The following is a 22763-nucleotide window of genomic DNA, read 5'->3' as shown; positions in this document are numbered from 1 at the left end:
TATTTTCTCTTTGATTGTGACTTTGGAGTCACTTATTTTTTAACTTAAAATTACAAGCATAATTACATTGAACAACACAACAGAAATTAAGTTATTCAGTGGTGAGCTAGTGGTTATTGAAAACAATTATACATTTAAGAATATGTATTTGGGTCCATGAGTCAACATATCCAAAAAAGTATCCAGGCAAGGTACTGGTGGTCACACCTGTAATCCTAGTTATTCAGGAAATTGAGACTTGAGGATCACAGTTCAAAGCCATCCTGAGCAGGAAAGACTGTGAGACTCTTATTTCCAGTTACCCAAAAAGCCAGAAGTGGAGCTGTGGTTCAAGTGGTAGAGTGCTAGCCTTAGCAAAAAAACTCAAGAGACAGTGCAAAAAAACCCCCCAAAACTTTCTTCTTAATTTTTTTTACATGTATGTCTATCCAGTTTGGGTGTTAAATAATTATAGAATACATAAAATAAAACTATAGGCTCTGGAAATTCAAAGGCGCTTTAAAGATTATCTAGGATAGTCACTCTCCAAGTGTGAAAATGCTTTCAGAAATACAGGTAAGAAGTGGTTGGTTGTAAGACTGGAGAGGAAGTACCTGTGGCAAATTGTACCTATGTCAGTACAGTCTTCTTTCTAAATATTCTAGCCATCTAAGACTTGTCTTCTGTAGGCCAATTTCTGCCTGGGAACCTCCCTGAGTTATCCTTTGGTAAATCTCAGCACTGAGTGAGAAAATAGTCTATGGTCAATTTGTAATGAACCATATAGCATATAGTTTTAACCATGTGTGGATTTTAACTATGTGTACATATATTTACTAAGAGAATATTGTGTGCCTGTCACTTTTCTAGGTTAAGGGAATATAGCATTTAGCAAAAGTCATTACACTGGAGATTTTGAGTCCATGGATAAGTGGCTGTAAAGTTAATCAAACATAAAATAAAAAGATCCTTGATTTGCTTCAGATTTGAATGTTAAGGGCTGTTTATGTCATCATAAAGTGGTATTTTTCTTGTTACATCTGATGTTATTTTGTATTTTGTTTTATAAATGAGCATGTCATCTATTGCTACATAATAAAAATGCTAGAAAGTTAGCATTTTAAAACAGTGAACACTTATCTAACAGGCATCTGGACAAGGCCTAATGGGTACCTCTGTTATAAGAACATAGTTGTTATAAGTTGGGAATGCAGTTCTGAAAGATTGACTAGGAAAAGGGAAGCTCACTCATGTGTTGGTTTCTAGGTCTTAGTAGTTGACCACAAGGGCCCATCTCTCAGGCTGCCTCATCCTTCTGCATGAGAAAGCCTCTTGGCTTCCTAGAGGAGGTACCCATCCCAGAGAGAAGAGAGAGAGCACCCAAGATGGAAGCCGTGGTCCCTGTCTAACCTAATCTTGGGAGTGACATTCTACCACATCTGCTGTATTTTATTTGTTAGAAGTGAGTCAGTAAGTCTGGCCCACATTCCAGGAGAGAAGGTTACATGAGGGCACGAATACCAGGAAGCAGAGATCATTGAGGACCATCTTAGATGAGCCTAACACAGAAAGTAATACATATCATAAACAAATGTAACATGGAAGGGGGTAATTGGGAAATCTAAATTATTCTTAGAGCTGAACTATCATTAGATATCAAGAATGTTAGTAAAATAATTTTTTCAGACAAATACTGAGAAATTTGTCATGCACTTGGATCATTGTTAAACAGTCCCCAAGAAAATAGGAAAATGAATGTGAAAGGAAGGAGTGGGATGCAAGAAGCAATATTACAATCCATAAATTCACTGGTAGCTATTTTTTAGATGACTTTTAATGTTTTCAATTATAAGTGGCTAATTTGGGAAAATAAAAACTATTGTGGGGCGGGGAATGTGGCTTAGTGGTAGAGTGCTTGCCTAGCAAGCATGAAGCCCTAGGTTTGATTCCTCAGTACCACATAAACAGAAAATGGCAAAGTGTGTTTGTGGCTCAAGTGGTAGAGCACTAGCATTGAGCACAGTGAGGCTCAGGAACAGAGCCCAGGCCCTGAGTTCAAGCCCCATAGCCAGAAAAAAAATTATTGTGTTCTATTTGCTTTTATACTTCTTTGCATTTTTGATTTCAAAAGGCAGTTTTCATATGAGGGAAGAAAGTACATTCCAAACAGTGACTGTCATTCTAATGTTATGGTATATTTTCTCCAATAGGAGAATTATTTTAGATAATAGTTTTAAAATTGTAACAGTTGTCTGTATTGATTCAGTTATACTCTCTGTATTAGGCATTATGTTAGCATTTTACATATTTTTTGTTAGATTTTTGTCAGTCATGGGGCTTGAACTCTAGGCTTGGGTGCTGCTTCTCAGCTATTCAGCTCAAGATGAGTGCTCTACCACTTAAGCCATAGTGCCACTTCTGGTTTTCTGATGATTTATTGGTGATAAGAGTCTCACGGACTTTCCTGCCTAGGCTGGCTTTGAACAGTGATCCTCAGATCTCAGCCTCCTGAATAGCTAGGATTACAGGCGTTAGCCATCAGATCCCGGCTAGCATTTTACTTATGTTGTCTTACCTAATTCTCAGTAACTCTATGAGACAGGCACTACTGTTAATTTTGTTTTACAAATGAGAAGACTCAAGTTACAAACACTGAGTAACTCTGATGATTTAGCTAATTATTGTTAGCCCAGCCAGGATAACAGCAGTCAGTGAGCAGCACAACCAGAGCTTGAGCCAAGGAAAGTTTCCCCCAAGATAGCATGCTTTTTTTTTTTTTTTTTGGAGGTGGGAGGGGGGTGTTACTGAAGATTGAACCCAAAGCCTCCTGCTTTGTAAAGCCTCTGCCACTTGGAGCTCATGCGTTTAACTGCTATCCTGTTCTCTCCTTCCACCAGTTTTGATTATTTTGATACAGCTTTTCTTTTTTTCTTGTTTTTTCTTTTTCTTTTTGCCAGTCCTAGGGCTTGAACTCAGGGCCCGGGCACTGTCCCTCAGCTTCTTTTGCTCAAGGCTAGCAATCTACCACTTGAGCCACAGTGCCCCTTCTGGCTTTTTCTGTTTATGTGGTACTGAGGAATTGAACCCAGGGCTTTATGCATGCTAAGTAAGCACTCCACCACTAAGCCACATTCCCAGCCCTGATAGAGTTATTGAAGTGCTAAATGAAACCAGGATTCTCTTGAAATTATTTGGTGATAATGTCTTATTGGCATATCAGTATTATGGAATTTTATCAGTGAACAGGGTCTTCATAGTCTAGTTAAGCACTTTACATTATAATTGAGAAAAATAGTGTCCATGTGGGTTAATTGACATTTCTAAGGTTAAGCAGCAACCTTCTAGATTTTAGTGACAGCAACCTCTAGAAGACATATCTCCTGACACCAATGTTTAATATCATTTCTTGTAGAATCTGAATACTTAGCCTCAGAAAAGGCCAGGGTTCTATTGGAATAGTTTGAGGGAAATAAGTTTTTGGCCAGAGATACTCATTCTGTAAGGTGGCATTCATATAACTAGTATTTATTAATGTAAATAACTTCCATAGAAAAGAGTGTTAGATATGACCCTTGGCTACAGTTGGTGCTGTGTTTTTTTAATAGATGCAGAAGGATGTAAAAGGAAATTACAATTCAGAATGTTAAGTAAGGGAGAATGGTAAAAACAGAATGGCCAACAGAAGGATACCAACCAGTATTTGAAGCAGGAGAAGCCAAGGTAGTTAGGGAAAACTTCTTAACAAAGAAGTGTCTTAAGCAGAAGCCTAGATCAGTAAGAGTATACCATATAAGGGCTGAGTGGCTCACTCTTATTATCCCAGCTACTTGGTAGGCAATGATGGGAAGATTGTGGTTCTAAGCTAGCCAGGGCAAAAATGTGAGACACCATCTCAACCAATAAGCTGGGTATTGTTGGCCTCCCAGCTACACATAAAGCCAGAGGTAGACAAAGCCAGCTCCAAAGAAAACCTCAAGACCCTATCCAAAGAATAATTAAAGAAAAAAAAAAAGGATGGGGCTGGGAATGTGGCTCAGTGGTAGAGTGCTTACCTAGCATGCATGAAGCCTTGGGTTTGATTCCTCAGTACCACATTAACCTAAAAATCCAGAAGTGGTGCTGTGGCTCAAGTGGTAGAGTACTAGTCTTGAGCGAATGAAGCTCAGGGACAGTGCCCAGGCCCTGAGTTCAAGCCCCAGGACTGGGGGAAAAGAAAAGGAAAGAAAGAAAGAAAGAAAGAAAGAAAGAAAGAAAGAAAGAAAGAAAGAAAGAAAGAAAGAAAGGAAGGAAGAAAGAAAGAAAGAAAGAAAGAAAGAAAGAAAGAAAGAGAGAGAGAGAAAGAGAGAGAAAGAGAGAGAGAAAGAGAGAGAGAAAGAGAGAGAAAGAAAGAAAGGAGGAAGGAAGGAAGGAAAGAAAGAAAGAAAGAGAAAGGAAGGAAGGAAGGGAAAGAAAGAAAGAAAGGAAAGGAAGGAAGGAAAGAAAGAAAGAAAGAAAGAAAGAAAGAAAGAAAGAAAGAAAGAAAGAAAGAAAGAAAGAAAGAAAGACAGGACTGTGATATGGTTCAAATTGATACAATGCCTGCATAGTACAAACAAGATCCTGAGTTCAAATCTTAGTACCCTCAAAAAAATAGTGTGCCACGTGAAGGGGAGAGGGATAAAACTTGGAGGAAGAATGTGCCAAGTAGTAAAGGTTAAAAACATGGTACAGTGAATACTTGTGTCCAGGACCCTAAAGTAACACAGTATAGCCAGTGCTTGCAGTGCAGGAAACCTGAGGGTGGTGAGATTGGTGGGCGATGGGCTGGAAAGGTGCGAAAGGCCTAGACTCAAAATGTGGCATAACTAGTCTTGATGCTCAGGGTTTGAGGCAGGCTAACAACAGAAAAAGATTACACATACCTAATTTCCCAGCATTCTGGAGGCTGAGGCAGGAGGATTTTAAATGGGGCTAGTCTAGGCTACATAGCATTTTAAACTAATACCAATAATAATAATAATCTGGGAAAAAGCCTGAGTGGAAAGTGATTGCAGAGAGCTTGGACACTGTAGTCTTGGTAGAAGAGCTGTTTCTTTGAACAAGTATTTAATTGTAGCAGGTAGTAGACAGATTGAAGGAAGATTCAGGAGGAGAAATCTGACAAGCACTGTGTGGGCAACATTCTGGTTTGGGATGTGGGGAGCTTGGGAGTAAATGGGTCATCAAGAGCAGATGTCCAGTGGACAGCTGTTTCTGTGATGAGAGGAAGCTGGCTTTGTGGATTGTTGGCTGGTGAGGAGGAACGGGAAGCAACCAGAGCAGGAGAGGAGATGAGTGGACTGAGAGTTGGAAAGAGTCTAGAAGAGTGTGCTGTGTGGCGCCTTGCAAATGCCACATGAATGGTTACAAATTCATTAATTTCATCAGCAGTTTAAAAAAATAGTTTTGTAGTAAGGATTCCTTATTTTTGTAGCCAAACAGTATGAAGCATATGCAAGTTTTTCATTACTCTAGGGAGATTCTTTTCTATTACAGAGTTTGGGAAGTGGTAATCTTTGTATGATAGCCTTTTTTCCCTTCTTCTTGAAGTTATAAAAGTAATACCCATTCAACTGTTCAACTATGATGTATTCCTAGAAGGCAATATTATATGGAGATTTAAAATGACATTAGATTGACATGAAATGATATTTTAAATGAAAAATTTCAGAATAAATATATTTTCTTCATTTTGTAATTGTAAAAAAATAAACGGATTGTGTACATATAATATCTAGAAAGCAATATGAAGGTTTAGAGAATAAAAAAGTTTGCTATTTTACTTCTCTACCTTTTCTCCATCCAAGACCTTTAAAAAATAACTTTCCATTTTCTGTTCCTAAACTGTGTTCGCCCCAGAAGAGGTACTTTCCTTTGTCCTTAGTGGTGGGAAACCTCAACCTATGGCACATTATTCATGTTCCTATTTAGTGAAGAGCTGAAGCCTTACATTGTGAACTTTGGGGAGCTCTACCATAGATGGACAGGTGCAGAGGTGAGGTTTCTTATTTCCAGAGAATAGAAAAATCAGGATATGAGAATGCATGCATGTATGCGCACATACACACAGCTCAGTCAGTGAAATGCCCAATTGACTTTTTGTTTTGTTTTGTTTTGTTTTGCCAGTCCTGGGGCTTGAACTCGGCCTGAGTGCTGTCCTTGAGCCTCTTTGTGTTCAAGGCTAGCACTCTACCACTTGAATCACAGTGCCACTTCCGGATTTTTTTTTGAATAGTTTATTGGAGATAAGAGTCTCACAGAGACTTTACTGCGTAGGCTGGCTTTGAACCATGATCCTCAGATCTCAGCCTCCTGAATAGCAGGAGTGAGCCACCGGCACCTGGCTCCAATTACTTTTTAGTGTTATTATTTACACTGATCTCTAGCTGATCAAAACAATTACCTTTAGGGAACGTTAATGAGAAGTAGTCATGAGTCACTACCTATTTAATTAGATTCCTTATTTTCTCAGTTTTTGTTTTGGGTTTTTTTTTTGGTGGGGGGTCTGTTGTTTTTTGGCTGTTTTTTTTTTTTTTTTTTTTAACTCAGGGCCTGGGCACTATCCCTGAGCCTCTTTGTGCCTAAGGCTAGTGCTCTACCACGGGGCCCCTTCTCACTTTTTTATGAGAGAAGTCTTACTTTTCTGCCTGGGCTGACTTGGAACCATGATCCTCAGATCTCAGCCTCTTGAGTAGCTAGGATTACAGGCATGAGGCACCAATGCCCAGCTATTTGCCCCATTTTACTGCATGCAATCAATGGACTTAGGTTTCTAGACTTGATAGTTGGCTGGACTTTAGAGTTGAACTTCATTAGAGGCAATGGAAGCCTAACTGTGTCTAATGGACCCCTGAGACATTGATTCTACAGCATTAAATATATGTGCACAAGGAAGATTATTACTTGGTTTGGTGTTTATTACATACCGTAACACTTAGAATTAGTCCAGAGCAAAGCACTGAAAAGTCTCTTAGCATTTCTCTGGTATCTTGCTGATCTGCTTCTTTTCTGATCTTCCGCATCTTGGTAATATTGAGACTTTCATAGATTTAATTGTTAAAGTCAGAAACCTAGGAATCATTCTTAATAACTGTTCCTTGTGTGCAGTATACCAGAAGACCTGCTGCTTGTACCTTCAACACATAGAAATTCCATGTCCACTGCCAGCATCTTCCCATAGCACTGATGGACTTCTGCAGTAACCCCTGCTTTCTTTTGCTATTGTTGCTCTCACTTGACTCCCACCCACCTACACTTCACTCACTCTCCATTCTCAGTGGGCCTGGGGAAACTTATGCCAATTATGCTAGATCCCTGCTTGAACTCTGAAATGACTTTCCATTGCACTAAGATAAAACGTTTAGATGTTCCAACTCTGTCTTCAGAGGCTGTGCTATGGCCTTTCAGCACCATTCTGTTCCTGGAAGAGGCCACTGCTTCATCTGAATCTCTCTGTAAGCATCTAATTTAAATACTATGTATGTTGCCACTACAAATAAAAGGCTTTAAGTCAATGTCTGCCTCTCTTTTCCTACTCCTTTGGTTCCCAGATTTGTTTTAATGTTTTTAATTTTTTTCTAGTTTATATCTCCCATTTGAAAGAATTCTTACTAGCAGTTTAATTTTACCTCATGTCTTCTTTTTGAATCAATAATTATGGAGCTTTAACGGTACATTTTATATCTTTTTCAAAACTTTTTGCCAGTACTAGGGTTTGAACTCAGGTTCTCATGGTTGCTTGGTTTGTTTACTTGGCTGGCACTTTACCACTTGGGCCACACCTCCAGCTGGTTGTTTTTTTTTTTTGGTCAGTCATGGGGCTTGAATTCTGAGCCTGGGTGCTGTCCTTCAGCTCTTTAGTTCAAGGCTAGTGCTCTACCACTTGAGTCACAGTGCCACTTCTGGCTTTTTCTCCAGCAGGCTTTTTGCTAGTTATTTTATTTTATTTTATCAGTGGTGGGGCTTGAACTCTGGGCTTGGGCGCTGTCCCTCAGCTCTTCAGCTCAAGGCCAGCATTTTACCACTTGAGCTATGGCTCCACTTCCAGTTTTCTGAGTGGTTTATTGGAGATAAGAGTCTCATGGACTTTCCTGCCTGGGCTGGCTTTGAACTGCAAATCTCAGATCTCAGCCTGCTGAGTAGCTAGCATTACAGGTGTGAGCCACTGGCGCCCAGCTGCTAGTTATTTTAGAGATGGAGTCTCTCAGACTTTTCTGTCCAGGCCGGCTTCAAACCACAGTGCTCTAGATCTCAGCTTCCTGAGAGGGATTACAGGTGTGAGCCATCAGTGTCTAGCATTTACCATCCTTCCTCTTCCTCCTCCTCCCCTTCCCTCCCTCTCTCCATCCCTCCCTCCCTTCTTCTCTTCCCCCCCCCCCTTTTTTGCTTTTTTTTTTTTTTTTTTTTTTTGCATCTTGTATCCGAGGTCATCTTCCACTTCAACCTCATGGATTTAAATTTATTTTGATGTACAGCTTTTGAGTTTCTCCTTCCTACTCCAACACTTAACTTTGTTTTTTTTTTGGGGGGGGGGAATCCAGTTGTGGGGCCTGAACTCTGGGCCTGGGCACTGTCCCTCAGCTCTTCAGCTCAAGGCTAGTGCTCTACCACTTGAGCCACAGTGCCACTTCTGGCTTTTTTCTTTTTGCTTATGTGGTGCTGAGGAATGGAACCCAGGGCCTCATGCATGCAAGGCAAGCAGTCTACCACTGAGTCACCTTCCCAGCTCCCATAACTTTGTTTTGCCTTCACACTTAAATAATGGTTTTAGGGGAAAATTAGATTATTCTGTATTGAAATATTTTTCCTTTCAAATTGTGGAAATTATTTCACATTGGTTTTGCATATGAGAAGTCTGTTACAAATTCAGTTTTCCAGTAGTTGTGGTAGCATCCCTCATCCCTTGACCTTAGATTGCTGTATTCTCTTTTATTTTGATTTAAAATTTTCAGCAGGTTTTATTTAGAGTATTTTTTTTTGTCGGGTGGGGGGCTTGAACTCTGGGCCTGAGCGCTGTCCCTCAGCTCTTCAGCTCAAGGCGAGCTCTCTACCACTTGAGTTATGGCTCTACTTACAGTTCTCTGGTGGTTTATTAGAGATAAGAGTTTCACGGACTTTCCTGCCCCGGCTGCTTTGAACCGTGATCCTCAGATCTCAGCCTCCTGAGTAGTTAGGATTACAGGCATGAGCCACTGGCGCTCGGCTTAGAGTATTTCTTTTTTTTTTTTTTTTTTTGCCAGTCATGGTGCCTGAACTCTGGGCCTGGGCACAGTCCCTTAGCTCTTCAGCTCAAGGTGAGCGCTCTACCACTTGAGCTACAGCGCCACTTCCAGCTTTTTCTGCTTATGTGGTGCTGAGGAATTGAACCCAGGGCCTCATGCATGCAAGGCAAGCACTCTACCACTGAGCCACCTTCCCAGCCCCTAGAGTATTTCTTTTAGTATTGTTAGCAGCCACTTTACAAAACCTTTCAACCTAATACTTAGATCTTTCTGTAAGAGAAATTTAGTCTTATTATTTCATTTCATTTCTTTTTCTTTTTCTTTTCTTTTCTTTTTTTTTTGTTGTTGGTTGTGGGGCTTGAACTTAAGGCTTAGGCTGTCCCTGAGCTTTTACACTCAAGGCTGGCACTCTACTAACTGAGCCATAGCACCACTTCTGGTTTTCTGGTAGTTAATTGGAGATAAGAATATCATGGACTTTCTTGCCTGGGCTGGCTTTGAACCAAGATTCTCAGATCTCTGCCTCCTGAGCACTGGCACCCAGCGGTCCTATTATTTATTTGGTAATTTCTTCCCTTTACCTACTCCTTTTGTTTGTTTTTCCGTTAGTACTGTGATTTGAATTAGGGTCTCACACTTGCTAGGCAAGCACTGTATTGCTGAACTATATATACCTTCAGCCTTTTATTTCCCCACAGGTTATTTTAACAGAGGGTCTTACTTTTTTTTTTTTTTTTTTGGTCAGTTGTGGGGCTCGAACTCAGGGCCTGGGCGCTGTCTCTGAGCCTCTTCGTGCTCAAGGCTAGTGTTGTACCACTTGAGCCACAGTGCCACTTCTGGTTTTTGAGTGGTTGATTGGAGTCTCATGGAGACTTATTTGCCTGGGCTGGCTTCAAACTGTGATCCTCAGATATCAGCCTCCTGAGAAGGATTATAGGCGTGAACCACCAGTACCCAGCTGGGTCTCATTTTTTGCTTGGGCCTGTGACTGGACCATGAGTCTCATATTTTACAATTCTCACTGTAATAGAGATGACAGAATTGAGCCATCATACCTACCTTCCTCCATTGGGATGGAGTTTTGTAAACATTTTTGCCTGATTTGGCCTGGAAATGTGATCCTCCTGATAATAGCCTCCCACATAGTAGGGATTACAGGCACATGCCATCACACTCACTGATTGGGATATTGGAGTCTCATGATGCCCATGAGACTTTTTTCCTGAGCAGCTAGAATTATAGTTGTGACTCACCACACACCTGGCTTCCTACTTGCCTTTTGTGGGGATGATAATAGAATTTGAACTCAGAGCTTTGAGTGCTGGCTGGCACTCCATAGCTAGGATTACAACCTTTAATGTTGCTGAACCAGAATTGAGGGTTATAAAATATATATACTGTTTCTTTCTCTTTCTTTTTCTCTTTCTCTTTCTCTCTTTTTTCCTCTCTCTCTCTCTCTCTCTCTCTCTCTCTCTCTCTCTCTCTCTCTGTCTCTGTCTCTCTCTCTGTGTCTCTGTCTCTCTCTGTGTCTCTCTATCTTTCTCTCCTATGGTACTTGGTACTTGGGCTTGAACTCAGCTCAGGACCTCTCACTCTTGTGCCTACATTTTTGCTTAAGGCTAACACTGCACTACCTGAACCATACCTTCACTTCTGAGTTTTTGCTGGTTAATTGAAGAAGATGAGTCTCACAGACTTTTCTGCACAGGCTAGCTTTGAACTGCAATCATCAGATCTTAACTACTTGAGTAGTTAGGATTATAGGCATGGGCCACCAATGCCTGATTACTGTGTCAGATATATAGAATTTGTTTTTTGTAGTTTTGTTTCATTTTTCCTTACTAATAACTGCTGCTCTTCCCCTCTTAATATCATCATAGTTCTTTTTTTTTTTTGGTTGGTTGTGGGGCTTGAACTCTGGGCTTGGGTGCTGTCCCTGTGCTCTTCAGCTCAAGGCGAGCACTTTACCACTTGAGCCATGGCACCACTTCCGGTTTTCTAGTGGTTTATTGGAGATAAGAGTCTCATGGACTTTCCTGCCCAGGCTGGCTTTGAATCGTGATCCTTAGGTCTCAGCTTCCTGAGTAGCTAGGATTACAGGCATGAGCCACCCGCACCTGACTCATCATAGTTCTTTGACAAGGCATGTTCATAGATATTTTAGAGAATACTAAAATTGTTTTTTATTTTCTTTGTTTCATCTGACCTATTCAATTAAGTGTCACTTTTGAATCTATCATTTTTTCTTAGTGTTTATTATTGAGTTTCTGTTCATAGTTATACATTAGAATCTAAATCAGTGGTTTTTCCATCCTGAGTTTTTACTGAATTTATCTGGACAGTATTTCAAATAAAGGCTCAAACCTGTGCCCTCTAGGTGCTGATTGGCTTGAGTTGTGGGAACTAGGCATTTAGGGTCTTAACAGAGCTCCCCAGATGACTCGGAAATGCAGCAGCGTTGAAAACCCTGGTGTGTGATGAGCGGTGAGTGGAGTGGGTTCTCTTAGCCCATGTGGGAATTGATCTCTTAGAAGTAAACTCAGACTGCCCTTGTCCAGCTAAGTACTGGATTCAGAGTCAGCTGGCTTCTGGGTATGTGTGTGCCTTATCATTTGTAGTGTGATTTCTTCAGTCTCCAGTCCAAACTCCCAAGTGGGTGGTCCTCTACAGCTGACACTTTATTATAGAGAACTGTTCTCACAGCCTAATTTTTCTGAGAACAATGGAGGATGCTTCAGTTCCCAGACATTTCCAGCTTCTGCTGTCTCTGCAGTTAGGTTTGTTGCCCCCAAGGGTTCTGTGGTACCTTCTTAGAGGTACCTTCTTTAGCTTGGGTCAACTTGAAGCTTTCTCTGTATGGCTAGCATTGCTATCATCCTTCTTGTTGTTTTGTGCTGCTGTAAAGTCTTCCATATGTATTTTTTTCTATTTTTTTAAAAAATACGGTACTGAGGAATCAAATCAAATTCATGCATGCTAGTCAAACACTCTACCACTAAGCCACATTCCCAGCCATCCATTTATATTTTATAATATATAGTCTTATAAAATAATGTCTTTTACATTTGTCATTTTAAGACACAGAGGAAATGAATAATAATGGTCCATTGTTCATGATGAGCCATGAATACCCATACACTTTTTGTTTATGTTTGAAAAGTATCAGAATACCCAGGAATTTAGCAGACTAGTCACAGAAGAGGAACTGTAGGTAATTTAACCCAATGAAATACTGCTTTTTCTTATTAAGAAAAAATGCCCTGTGCTGGTGGCTCACGCCTATAATCCTAGCTACTCAGGAGGCTGAGATCTCATTCAAGCTAGCCTGGGCAGGAAAGTCCATGAGACTCTTATCTCCAATAAACCACTCAGTAAACTGTAAGTGGCACTGTGGCTCAAGTGGTAGAGAGCTTGCCGAGAGCTTGCCTTGAGCTGAAAAGCTGAGGGACAGTGCCCATGCCCAGAGTTCAAACCCCACCACAACTGACAAAAAGAAAAAATGCATTTAAAGTTTTTTTTGGTTTTTAATATATATTTTTATTGTAAAGATACTGTACAAAGGGGTTACAGTTCCGTGAGTAAGGTAATGAGTACATTTCCTATCGAGCCTTGTTACCCCCTCCTTTGTTTTTCCCCTACCATATTTTCCCTCCCCACCTCCCCAACTTCTCCCTCCCCCCAAGCTGTAAAGTTCGTTTTCAACATAGTCTTATACATCTCATTGTTAAATGGGTCAACCTGTATCCTTATTTCAGCATTCTGTTATTTCCTTTCCCCTCCCCAAATTAGAAAAATGTGTATACAAGATAAATTTCTCACATTAATTTACTGTTCCTCTCTCTCTCTCCCTCCCCCCTCTCCCCCCCCCCCATCTGTGTGAGTGAGATGGGGGGGTGGTAGGGAGTATGAGAGATGGAAAGTATGTGTGAGGCAGACATGTGAGTAGGGTTCTATACAGACCCTCCTTGTAGAATAGAAAGCATCAGTTGGGCAAGATGGCCCTTAAAGCCATTCCTGTTCTTTGTCCTAAGAATTCAAACTCTGGCAGCTAGCCCAAGGAAATAATCATATGTGAAGACAATAGTTTATACACAGAATGATATAAAGTTAAAAGCAAAAAAACTTGTTTAGATACTTGACAGTGGGTTTTACATTATGATAAATATATGCAGTTAATAAAATCCATCAAACAAATTAAGCTAACAAGTAAATGTTTAAAAAGATTTTAATAACAGGAAAAAAATGTATATCCTAAGAACAGACTTGTCCATAGTATCAATTCCCCCCCTCCCCCCAGTCCTGGGGCTTGAACTCAGTGCCTGGGCATTGTCCCTGAGCTTCTTTTGCTCAAGGCTAGCCTCTACCACTTGAGCCATAGCGCCACTTCTGGCCTTTTCTGTTTATGTGGTACTGAGGAATTGAACCCAGGGCTTCATGCATGCTAGACAAACATTCTACCACTAAGCCACGTTCCCAGACCCAGAGTATCAATTCTGTAAGAAAGAATGCAAAGAAATGTACTCACCTGAAAAACTTTTTAAACCACACAGTAACATAATAAATACTTCAACATGAGAAGTGTTGATACATATATTTAAGTGCAAAAAATTACTAATGTATAGTACAATGCCAGTAGAATTAAATATGTGTGTGTGTGTGTGTGTGTCTGAGTGTGAGTGTGTGAGAGAGATATCAAAATATTGACAATGCTATTCTCTGGGTAATGGATGATCTTGGGATGACCTTTCTTTTTATGCTTATGTTTTTTATTACAAGCCACATTTTTCTGTTGTAGTATGTTTTTCAGTTTGTCTATATTCTATATATACAGTTTTTATAATTAAGGGATTTTTAACAGGTGCCAGGTACCAGTGGTTCATGTTTTTAACCCAAGTTACTTAGAAGGCCAAGATTGGGAAGATCATGTTTTGAGGTTAGCCTGGGCAAAAAGTTTGTTTACATGATAGTGTGAACCTATCATTCCAGCTACATGGGAATGATACATAGGAGGACAAAAGTGAAACCATATCTCAAAAATCCTCAAAGCAGAAAGAGAGGTGTAATTCAAGTGGCAGAGCACATGTCTAGCAAGTAGGAGGCCCTGTGCTCAAACCCTACTGCTGCCAGAAAAAAATAATTAATGTGTTCATCCTATATACTGTACTTTCTGTTCCTAAAGCGAGCTTTAAAATACCTAACATGGCTGTTAGAGTAAGAGAAAATTGAGGGAGTTCTCTATGTAATTAGCCTTAAGTATTAATTCATTGAGATAAATTTCAGTACAGCTTTATAGAGATTTGTCTTTGTTTTGCTTAGAGAGGTATATTTGAATCTGAGTGTCAGTGGCTCATGCCTGTAATCCTAGCTATGCAGGAGCTGAGATCTGAGGATAACATTCAAAGCCAGCCTGGGCAGGAAAGTCTGTGAGACTCATCTCCATAAACTACTCAAAGCCAGAAGTGATGCTGTGGCTTAAGTGGAGATGTACTCACCTTGAGTAAAAGAAGGTCAGGGACAGTGCCCAGGCCCAGAGTTCAAGACCCAGGACCAGAAAAAGAGAAAAAAGAGGTATATTTGAATACATACTTTAGCCACACTTTGAAAAACTGATTTTGTGCTTTAAATATTTTTTTGAAGTTTTTCATTTTAAAAAAGTTTGGTGTAAGCCGGGCGCTGGTGGCTCATGCCTGTAATCCTAGCTACTCAGGAGGCTGAGATCTGAGGATCGCGGTTCAAAGCCAGCCCGGGCAGGAGAGACCGTGAGACTCCTATCTCCAATAAACCACCAGAAAACCGGAAGTGGCGCTGTAGCTCAAGTGGTAGAGCACTCGCCTTGAGCTGAAGAGCTGAGGGACAGCACCCAGGCCCAGAGTTCAAGCCCCACGACCGACAAAAAAAAAAAAAAAAAAAAAGTTTGGTGTAATTTACATGTAACAAAACATACAGGGACTGGGAATGTGGCTTAGTGCTGTAGAGTGCTTGCCTAGCATGCATGAAGCCCTGGGTTTGATTCCTCAGTACCACATAAACAGAAAAAGCCAGAAGTGGCACTGTGGCTCAAGTGGTAGAGTGCTAGCCTTTTAGCAAAAGAAGCTCAGGAACAGTGCTCAAGCCTGGAGTTCAAGCCCCAGGACTGGCAAAAAAACAAAGCCTACAGATTTTAACTGTACAATTCAATAATTTTTGGAAAATATCTGTTGGTATAAATGTCCATACTGATATAAAACCGTATATAGGACATTTTTATCATCCTGGAAAAATTCTTCATGTTTCTTCTTGTCAGTTTTCACCATTCAGAGATAATGCCCTTTCTGATTTTTACTAACCATACACTACTCCTGTCTTTTCTAAAATTCCATAAAACAGAATCAAGTATTTTCTATTATGTTTAGCTTCATTTGCTCAACAGAATTTTGAGATCCATCCATGAAATATAAATTAGATAAATATTCTTTATTTGGTATTGCTGAGTAATATTCCACTATATGAATGCCACAATCTGCCTGTCCATTGTCAGGTTGACAGATGTATTCAGGATCTGACTATTTACAAAGTAAAGCTGATTGGTTTGTAGCTGTGTCATAAACCTTGCCATGCCATCTGCTTCCCTTTTCCTGTCTTACAGGGATTGCAAAGCAGGCATTTGCCCTGAGGTTAAGGGCTGGCTTCCAGGAGCTTTGAACTAGGACCACCACAGAGAGCATGAAGAACAAACTGAAGCAGGCCTCCAAAGTCCAGACATACATCTCAGGACGCAGAATAGCATCAACTGAAATCTCCCTTTACAGAAAGAAAGGAAAGAAAGCCTCTAGAGGGCTCAGTGTACCCAGTTAGGGTCCAAGAGAGCAGCTATCATATAGGACCCAATTGTAGCAATTGTTATTCAAAAAGTCAAGTTTTAAGTTGACTGAGAGTGGGCAGATGCTTCCTCCAGCACGCTCTGTAACTGCCACTGAGAGCCTGATCTGTGTTCCTTGCTCCTGGGCCTTCTGGGCTTGGAAGTACCAAGATGTCCTTGGTGTGCAGCCCCCGTCTGTTCTTCCAGCTACGAACAACATAAAAAAACAAGCCAGATTTAGTTGGGCACAGTGGTACACACCTGTAATCCCAGTACTTTGGGAGTTGGAGGCAAGAGTATTCCAAGTTCCAGGCGAGCCTGGGTAAAGTTAGCAACCAAACCTAGTTCAAAAACAAATATAGGGCTGGGAAGGTGGCTTGGTGGCAGAGTGTTTGTCTTGCATGCATGAGGCCCTGCGTTCAGTTCCTCAGCACAGAAAAAGCCTGAAGTGTTGCTGTGGCTCAGGTGGTAGAGCACTAGCTTTGAGCTGAAGAGCTGAGGGACAGCGCCCAGGCCCAGAGTTCAAGCCCCATGATATATATATATATATATATATATATATATATATATATATATATATATGTATATATATATATATATATATATATATATATCTCACATACACACACACACACCAAAGGGTAGTACACTTGCTTAGCAAGCACTAGGCCCTATATGTGTGTATGTGTGTATATATGTATATACATATATATATATATATATACACATATGTGTGTGTGTGTGTGTGTGTGTGTGGCAATTAAAAATTTAATTTTTAAAAAAACGCCCAGGAAAAACTAGGGAGCAGAATAACCAGCAAAGTAACAGACTCAGTGAAGGAATATTTATCCTGGGAACAATGTGCAATGTGGAGGGGACTGCTGGCTGGCTGAGTCCAGTACCAGGCTTCAGATGATTGATCTCCTGATCTCAGGTATCAGCAACTCTGGTCAGAAAAACATCTTCATGGCAGTGTACTCTCATGGCATGAGTTTTAACGTAAGTTCAGACATATTCCTCTGACAGGTAGAAAGCACTTCCTCTTTGGTCATGCCATTTCCTAATGAGGCCCTGTCTTAAGGACACACACAATTTTCCATCTATAAGCTAAATAAATACTTGTGATTCTCCCTCCATATTTCCTCAGCTCTCATGGTACTCAGTTCACCTGAGCTCATTGCAAGATACAGAGGGAGAGAGGGCAATGCCTGAGGATCAAGGCAATGTGCATGCTCTTTGGTTGGTGGTAGCACAGAGGGGAATGAAGGTCAGGAGGCTGCAGTCTATTTTGTGACAAGAGAGGGTTTAGGCTCTCAAATCCAGAACTCAGAGGTGATGTACTAAGTACCCTGAGTACATCAAGTACATCCAAGTACATAGCCACTTGGATCTGTGGACTTTGCTTTTAGATTGTATTTGTACTCTCTCTCATATGTGGTTATATTTTTTTATTTGTCGTATAGTACTAGATATAAAACAGAAGTCCTACGACTTAGTGGTAGAGTGGTAAAGTGGTAGGGTGCTTGCCTAGCATGCATGAAGCCCTGGGTTTTATTCCTCAGTACCGTCTAAGCAGAAAAAAAGTCAGGGGTAGTGCTGCGGCTCAAGTTGCAGAGTGCTAGCCTTAAGCAAAAGAAGCTCAGGGACAGTGCCAGGCACTGAGTTCAAGCCTCAGGACTAGCAAAAAAGAAAAAGAAAAAAAGATATCAAGTAGAAGCAATGAAAAAATGGACAAATTGGGATATATCAAAAAACCCTTTGTATACCAAAAATATTATCAAATGGAAATACAGCTTACAGAATGGAAGAAAATATTTAGAACTCTTCTAAGGTCCTGGTATTCAAACTTTTAGAACTGAGTAACAGGGACAATGAAATCAAAATATTAGCACAAAATTTGAAGATGTTGTTCCTAAGAAGGTACACAAATCGCTGTACACAAAAAGATATTCATGTATGGGGTATTTACACGTATATCTTCAGGAGTGTGGCAGGGCAGGGCAGAGTACAGAACTCAAGGGGAAAAGGGTGAATTTGCAGCAATGGAGTTCACTGGACGCTGATGACAATGAACTATATAACTCTTGGGTGGAGATGGGAGGGAGAGACTAGGAGAGAGCGAGGAAAGGGAAGACACTGTATAAAAGGAAATGTATTCATACCTGGTGCATGTAATCCCTCTGTGCATCACCTCTATAATAACAATAAAGTAAAAAAAAAAGATATTCAGCATTATTAGTCATTAAGGAAATGAAAATCAAAACCTCAATGACAGGCCACTTTATACTCTCTAGAATGACTATAATTTTATTATATTAGTGCTGGTACTGGAGCTTGAACTCAGGGCCTCATGCTCTGGCTTGGCTTTTTCATTCAAGGTTAGTACTCTACCACTTGAGTCACACGTCCAGTTTCAGCTTTTTGCTGGTTAAAGAGTCTCATGTACTTCCCTGTTTGGGCTGGCTTTGAATTTTAATCCTCAGATCTTCCCTCCTGAATAGCTAGGATTACAGGCACAAGCCCCAGGACACGTGTGTGTGTGTGTGTGTGTGTGTGTGTGTGTGTGTGTGTGTGTGTGTGTGTGTGTGTGTGTGTGTGTGTGTGTGTGGTGTGTGTGTTGTTGTTGTAAAGGCAAATTACAAATGGAACTAGGAAAATTAAGGGGCTGTGTGAGTTGAGATAGAGTGAATGATGAAAGGAGTGACATTGATCAAAATGCATTATACTAATAAATTACATGGACTTGAAACCCCTTTGTACAACTACTTAAGATTTTTAAAAAACTGGAAAAAAAGAAAATTGTAAGCATTGATGAGAATATGAAGAAGTTGAAACTCTTGTATTTTGTTGATGAGAATGTACAATAATGTAGCTATTATGGAAAACAGTGTAGTAGATCCTCAAAAAGTTCAGTATAAGCTGGGCACTGGTGGCTCACACCTGTAATCCTAGCTACTCAGGAGGCTGAGATCTGAGGATCACAGTTCAAAGCCAGACGAGGCAGGAAAGTCCCCCTGAGACTCTCATCTCCAATAAACCACCAGAAAACTGGAAGTGGCACTGTGGTCAAATGGTAGAGTGCTAGCCTTGAGCACAGAGAGGCTCAAGGATGTGCCCAGGCCCTGAGTTCAAGCTCCAGGACTGGCACACACACACAAAAAATGTTTTCAACAAATATTTTTAAACTGATGTTCATAAAAGTACTATTAGCAATAGCCTGAAAGCTGAAATAAACCAAATACCATCAGTGGGTGAATCAATGTACAAAATGGGATATATTTATTTACTTTTAGCCACAAAAAGGAATGAAGTAGTGACACATACAACAATGTAGATGAAATTTGAAACATTGTGTTAAGTAAAAGACAGGCAGGCTTAAAGGGTCATATTATATGATTCCATTTATTCAAAATATCCTAAAGAAATAAGTCTATGGACACATAATGCATATTTAGGTTGTCAGAAGGCTTTTTTATGCCATTGAATTGTCCATTTGAAAATAACTAATATAAGCCAGGTGCCTGTGGCTCATGCCTGTGATCTAGCTACTCAGGCAGCTGAGACCTGAGGATTGTGGTTCAAGGCCATTCCAGGCAGAAAAGTCTGTAAGACTCTTATCTCCAATTAACCACCAGAAAACGAAGTGGCACTGTGGCTCAAGTGGTAGAGTGCTAGCCTTGAGCTGAAGAGCTGACGGACAGTGCCCAGGCCCAGAGTTCAAGCCCCATGACCAACAACAACAACAAAAATAACTAATATTAGGTTAGGAAAATTTTACCTCAATTAAAAATTACATCATGGGCTCAAGTAATGGTGTGCTCTCTAAGCAATTGCTAAGACCCTGAGTTCAAAACCTAGTGACACACACAAAAAATCGACATCGTAGGGTTTCTGTGATCTCATAGATACCTGTGGCTTCGCTGTCATAGTTACCTTGTGACTGTTGGAACCCATGTGCTTTGAAACATTAGTACATTGGGAAGTTCATTCCAGCTGTGGGCAGGAAATCTTGAAGACAGATGATCCTAAGTGGGTTTCTTCCTGTAATAATTAAGGAATATAGTTATGCTTTTGTATTTCTATTTGTTGAAGCTTAGAAAACACCATGGATGCACCCTGAGTTATTTTAAAATGTAATCTGGTAAGATAATGGCTTGTTTCTTTATTTAATTTGAAAAGGCATATTTAAAATAACTTACTTGAATGGAATACTTTTTGGTATAGTATTTTTTTGTGTGTTTGTGCCATTCCTGGGTCTTGAACTCAGGGCCTGGGTAGTATCCCAGAAGAAAAAGGCTAGCATTCTACCACTTGAGCTACAGCTCTACTTTGAGCTTTTTTGGTGGTTGATTGGAGAAAATAGTCTCATGGACTTCCCTGCTTGGGCTGGCTTTGAACCACAATCCTCATATCTCAGTTTCCTGAGTAGCTAAGATTATTGGCTTGAGCCACCAGTGCCTGGCAAAAAATATTCTAGTATTTTTAAGGAGTCTTCATGAGAAATATGAAATTGTAGTCATATTTTATAGTGGCTTTATATGCTAGTACTGTGCTAGAAATTTTTTCTAAAACCATTGCAAATACTTTTTAGTAGAGTTCGTGTCAGGAATAAGAAAATTCTGTTTTTAATTCGGTCAAGCAGGATTTGTATAAAAACTAAGCACATATTTTTGCTTTTTTTTTAAATTTTATATTATTTTATTTGAGAACATACTGTACAGAGGGGTTACCATTACATGGGCGGGATAATGCATACATTTCTTACCAAGCATTGCAGCCTCCTCTTTTGTTTACCCTTCACCTTCCTTCCCAGCCTCCCCCCTCCCCCCACCCAATCATACCCCCCTCCCCCCCCCCCCCGACATTGTAAAGCTGGTTTTGACATGACATTTTGTACTTCTCATTGTTGCAACAGGTCCATCTGAATCCTTAAACGACTTGTTTGTCCCCATCTCCTCCACATGTTATACTGACATCAAATATAGTGAAAGCGGGGGTTACATTGTGGGGGAGGGACATACAAAGCAACAAAGAAATAATCTTATAAATGCGTTAGAAACACATGCATGAAAGAAACGAAAACATTAAAATACATATTTAAGGATTCGTTTTCCTAACATCATATTATCTGACCTTTTCCGCTTGACTCATACCTATACTAGATATTGCAAATAAGGGAAACCATGGGACCTATGTTTCTTTGGGCCTGGCTTACTTCACTTAATATAAGGAATAAGGAATAAGAAAATTCTGTTTTTAATTCGGTCAAGCAGGATTTGTATAAAAACTAAGCACATATTTTTGCTTTTAAAAAAACTAATTTTTTTTTTTTGAAGGAGGAATTTCAGGTTATTTCCTGGCAAATAATCAGAGGTTGAGAAAGGCTCTATACTCAGAAACAGGTACTTTAATGTGGATGATGAAGTTTTTTTTTTTTTTTAATGAATGAAGCGGATAGCTTCTGGCTTGTAATCACTATTGTTTTATGTTTGTTTCTTCAGAGAGATGTTGTTACTTGCCTTGCATACTCCCACCTGATTTCTCTGATGTCATTCAGGCTAAAAATGTATAGACATAAATAGAACAAAGCTAAGTGGTCTATAGTGGATGGAGCCTACAGCTTTCCTGCATGTTGCTGTCAACTGGACTAGGGAATGAAAGAAATACACTGCTTTGGCTGGGGGGTAGGGAGAAGGAGGTGTTACCTCACCTCTTTAACAAGTGTAAGGCCCTTTGTCCAAAAAAGAAAGTGTGAGGCCGTTAGCAATAAAAAGAAAGAGAAAGAAAGAGAAAAGGAGAAAAGAGAGGAAAGGGGGAAGGAAGGAAGGAGGGAGGGAGGGAGGGAAGAAAGAAAGGAAGGAAAGAAGGAAAGAAGAAAGGAAGGAGAGAGGAAAGGAGGGAGTGAGGGAGGGAGGGAGGAAAAGCTCTACCTTGCTTGTGCAAGGTAAACATAGCAGTATACCTGAAATAAATATAATAAGCTGAAGTAGTAAGTAAATAAGAGTAGTCAGCTTAAAATAATTATTGCTTCTTCACAAAATTAAAGATTTACTTTTTATTTATAGGATATTTTTTAATTAAAAAGGGCATCTTTTAAGTTATGGAGAATTAGAAATTAGATATTAAAATAGTTGATTCGTCAACATTTTCAAGAGATAATTTAAGTAGACATTCCAGGACAGCAATTTTTTTTAAAGATAGATGGATGACCCTTTAGCTTACTGTAAAATTATATATGCTTAGAAACTCTACCTATGAAAATCAGCTTAGCATATAGTATATTTTAATATATGACATGTGTACATACTTTTTTTTTTTTAATGTCAGCCATGGATCTTGAACTCTGGATCTGGGCACTGACCCTGAGCTCTTCAGCTCAAGGCTAGCGCTCTACCCACTTGAGCCACAGTGCCACTTCCAGTTTTCTGGTGCTTTATTAGAGATAAGAGTCTCACCTGGCTTTGAACCGTGATCCTCAGATTTCAGCCTCATGAGGAGCTAGGATTACAGGCGTGAGCCACTGGCACCCAGCATACTTGACTTTTTTAATGCCTCATTTTTCTTTTTAATCTGAGCACTTCAGAGTAATAAAATCTACTAACTGAGGTGATTTAGAAGCATTGTATATGTTCATGTTGTTAAAGCTCTTAGAACAGTGCTCAATGCACAAAGATGAGAGTATGTTAAACATGTAAGAATTCCAGTAA

General features: G+C 40.0%; 1 protein-coding gene across 7 annotated transcripts in view; it reads left to right on the top strand.

Annotated features, from left to right (window-relative positions):
* Zhx3 (zinc fingers and homeoboxes 3) overlaps window positions 1-22763 on the top strand; it is a 112892-nt gene that overhangs the window by 28571 nt on the left and 61558 nt on the right. Inside the window, exon 1 of one of the 7 annotated variants that reach the window (XM_069989756.1) lies at window positions 20006-20085. The exons of 4 other annotated variants lie outside the window; for them this stretch is intronic. The gene's annotated coding sequence lies outside the window, so the exon portion shown is untranslated. 2 more of the 7 variants (XM_069989757.1, XM_069989761.1) reach the window with 2 other exon arrangements.

The sequence above is a fragment of the Dipodomys merriami genome, unplaced genomic scaffold (assembly GCF_024711535.1).
Source record: "Dipodomys merriami isolate MVZ:Mamm:240054 unplaced genomic scaffold, mDipMer1.0.p SCAF_39, whole genome shotgun sequence".
NCBI lineage: Eukaryota > Metazoa > Chordata > Mammalia > Rodentia > Heteromyidae > Dipodomys > Dipodomys merriami.
This window is presented reverse-complemented; position numbering and strand designations above follow the sequence as displayed.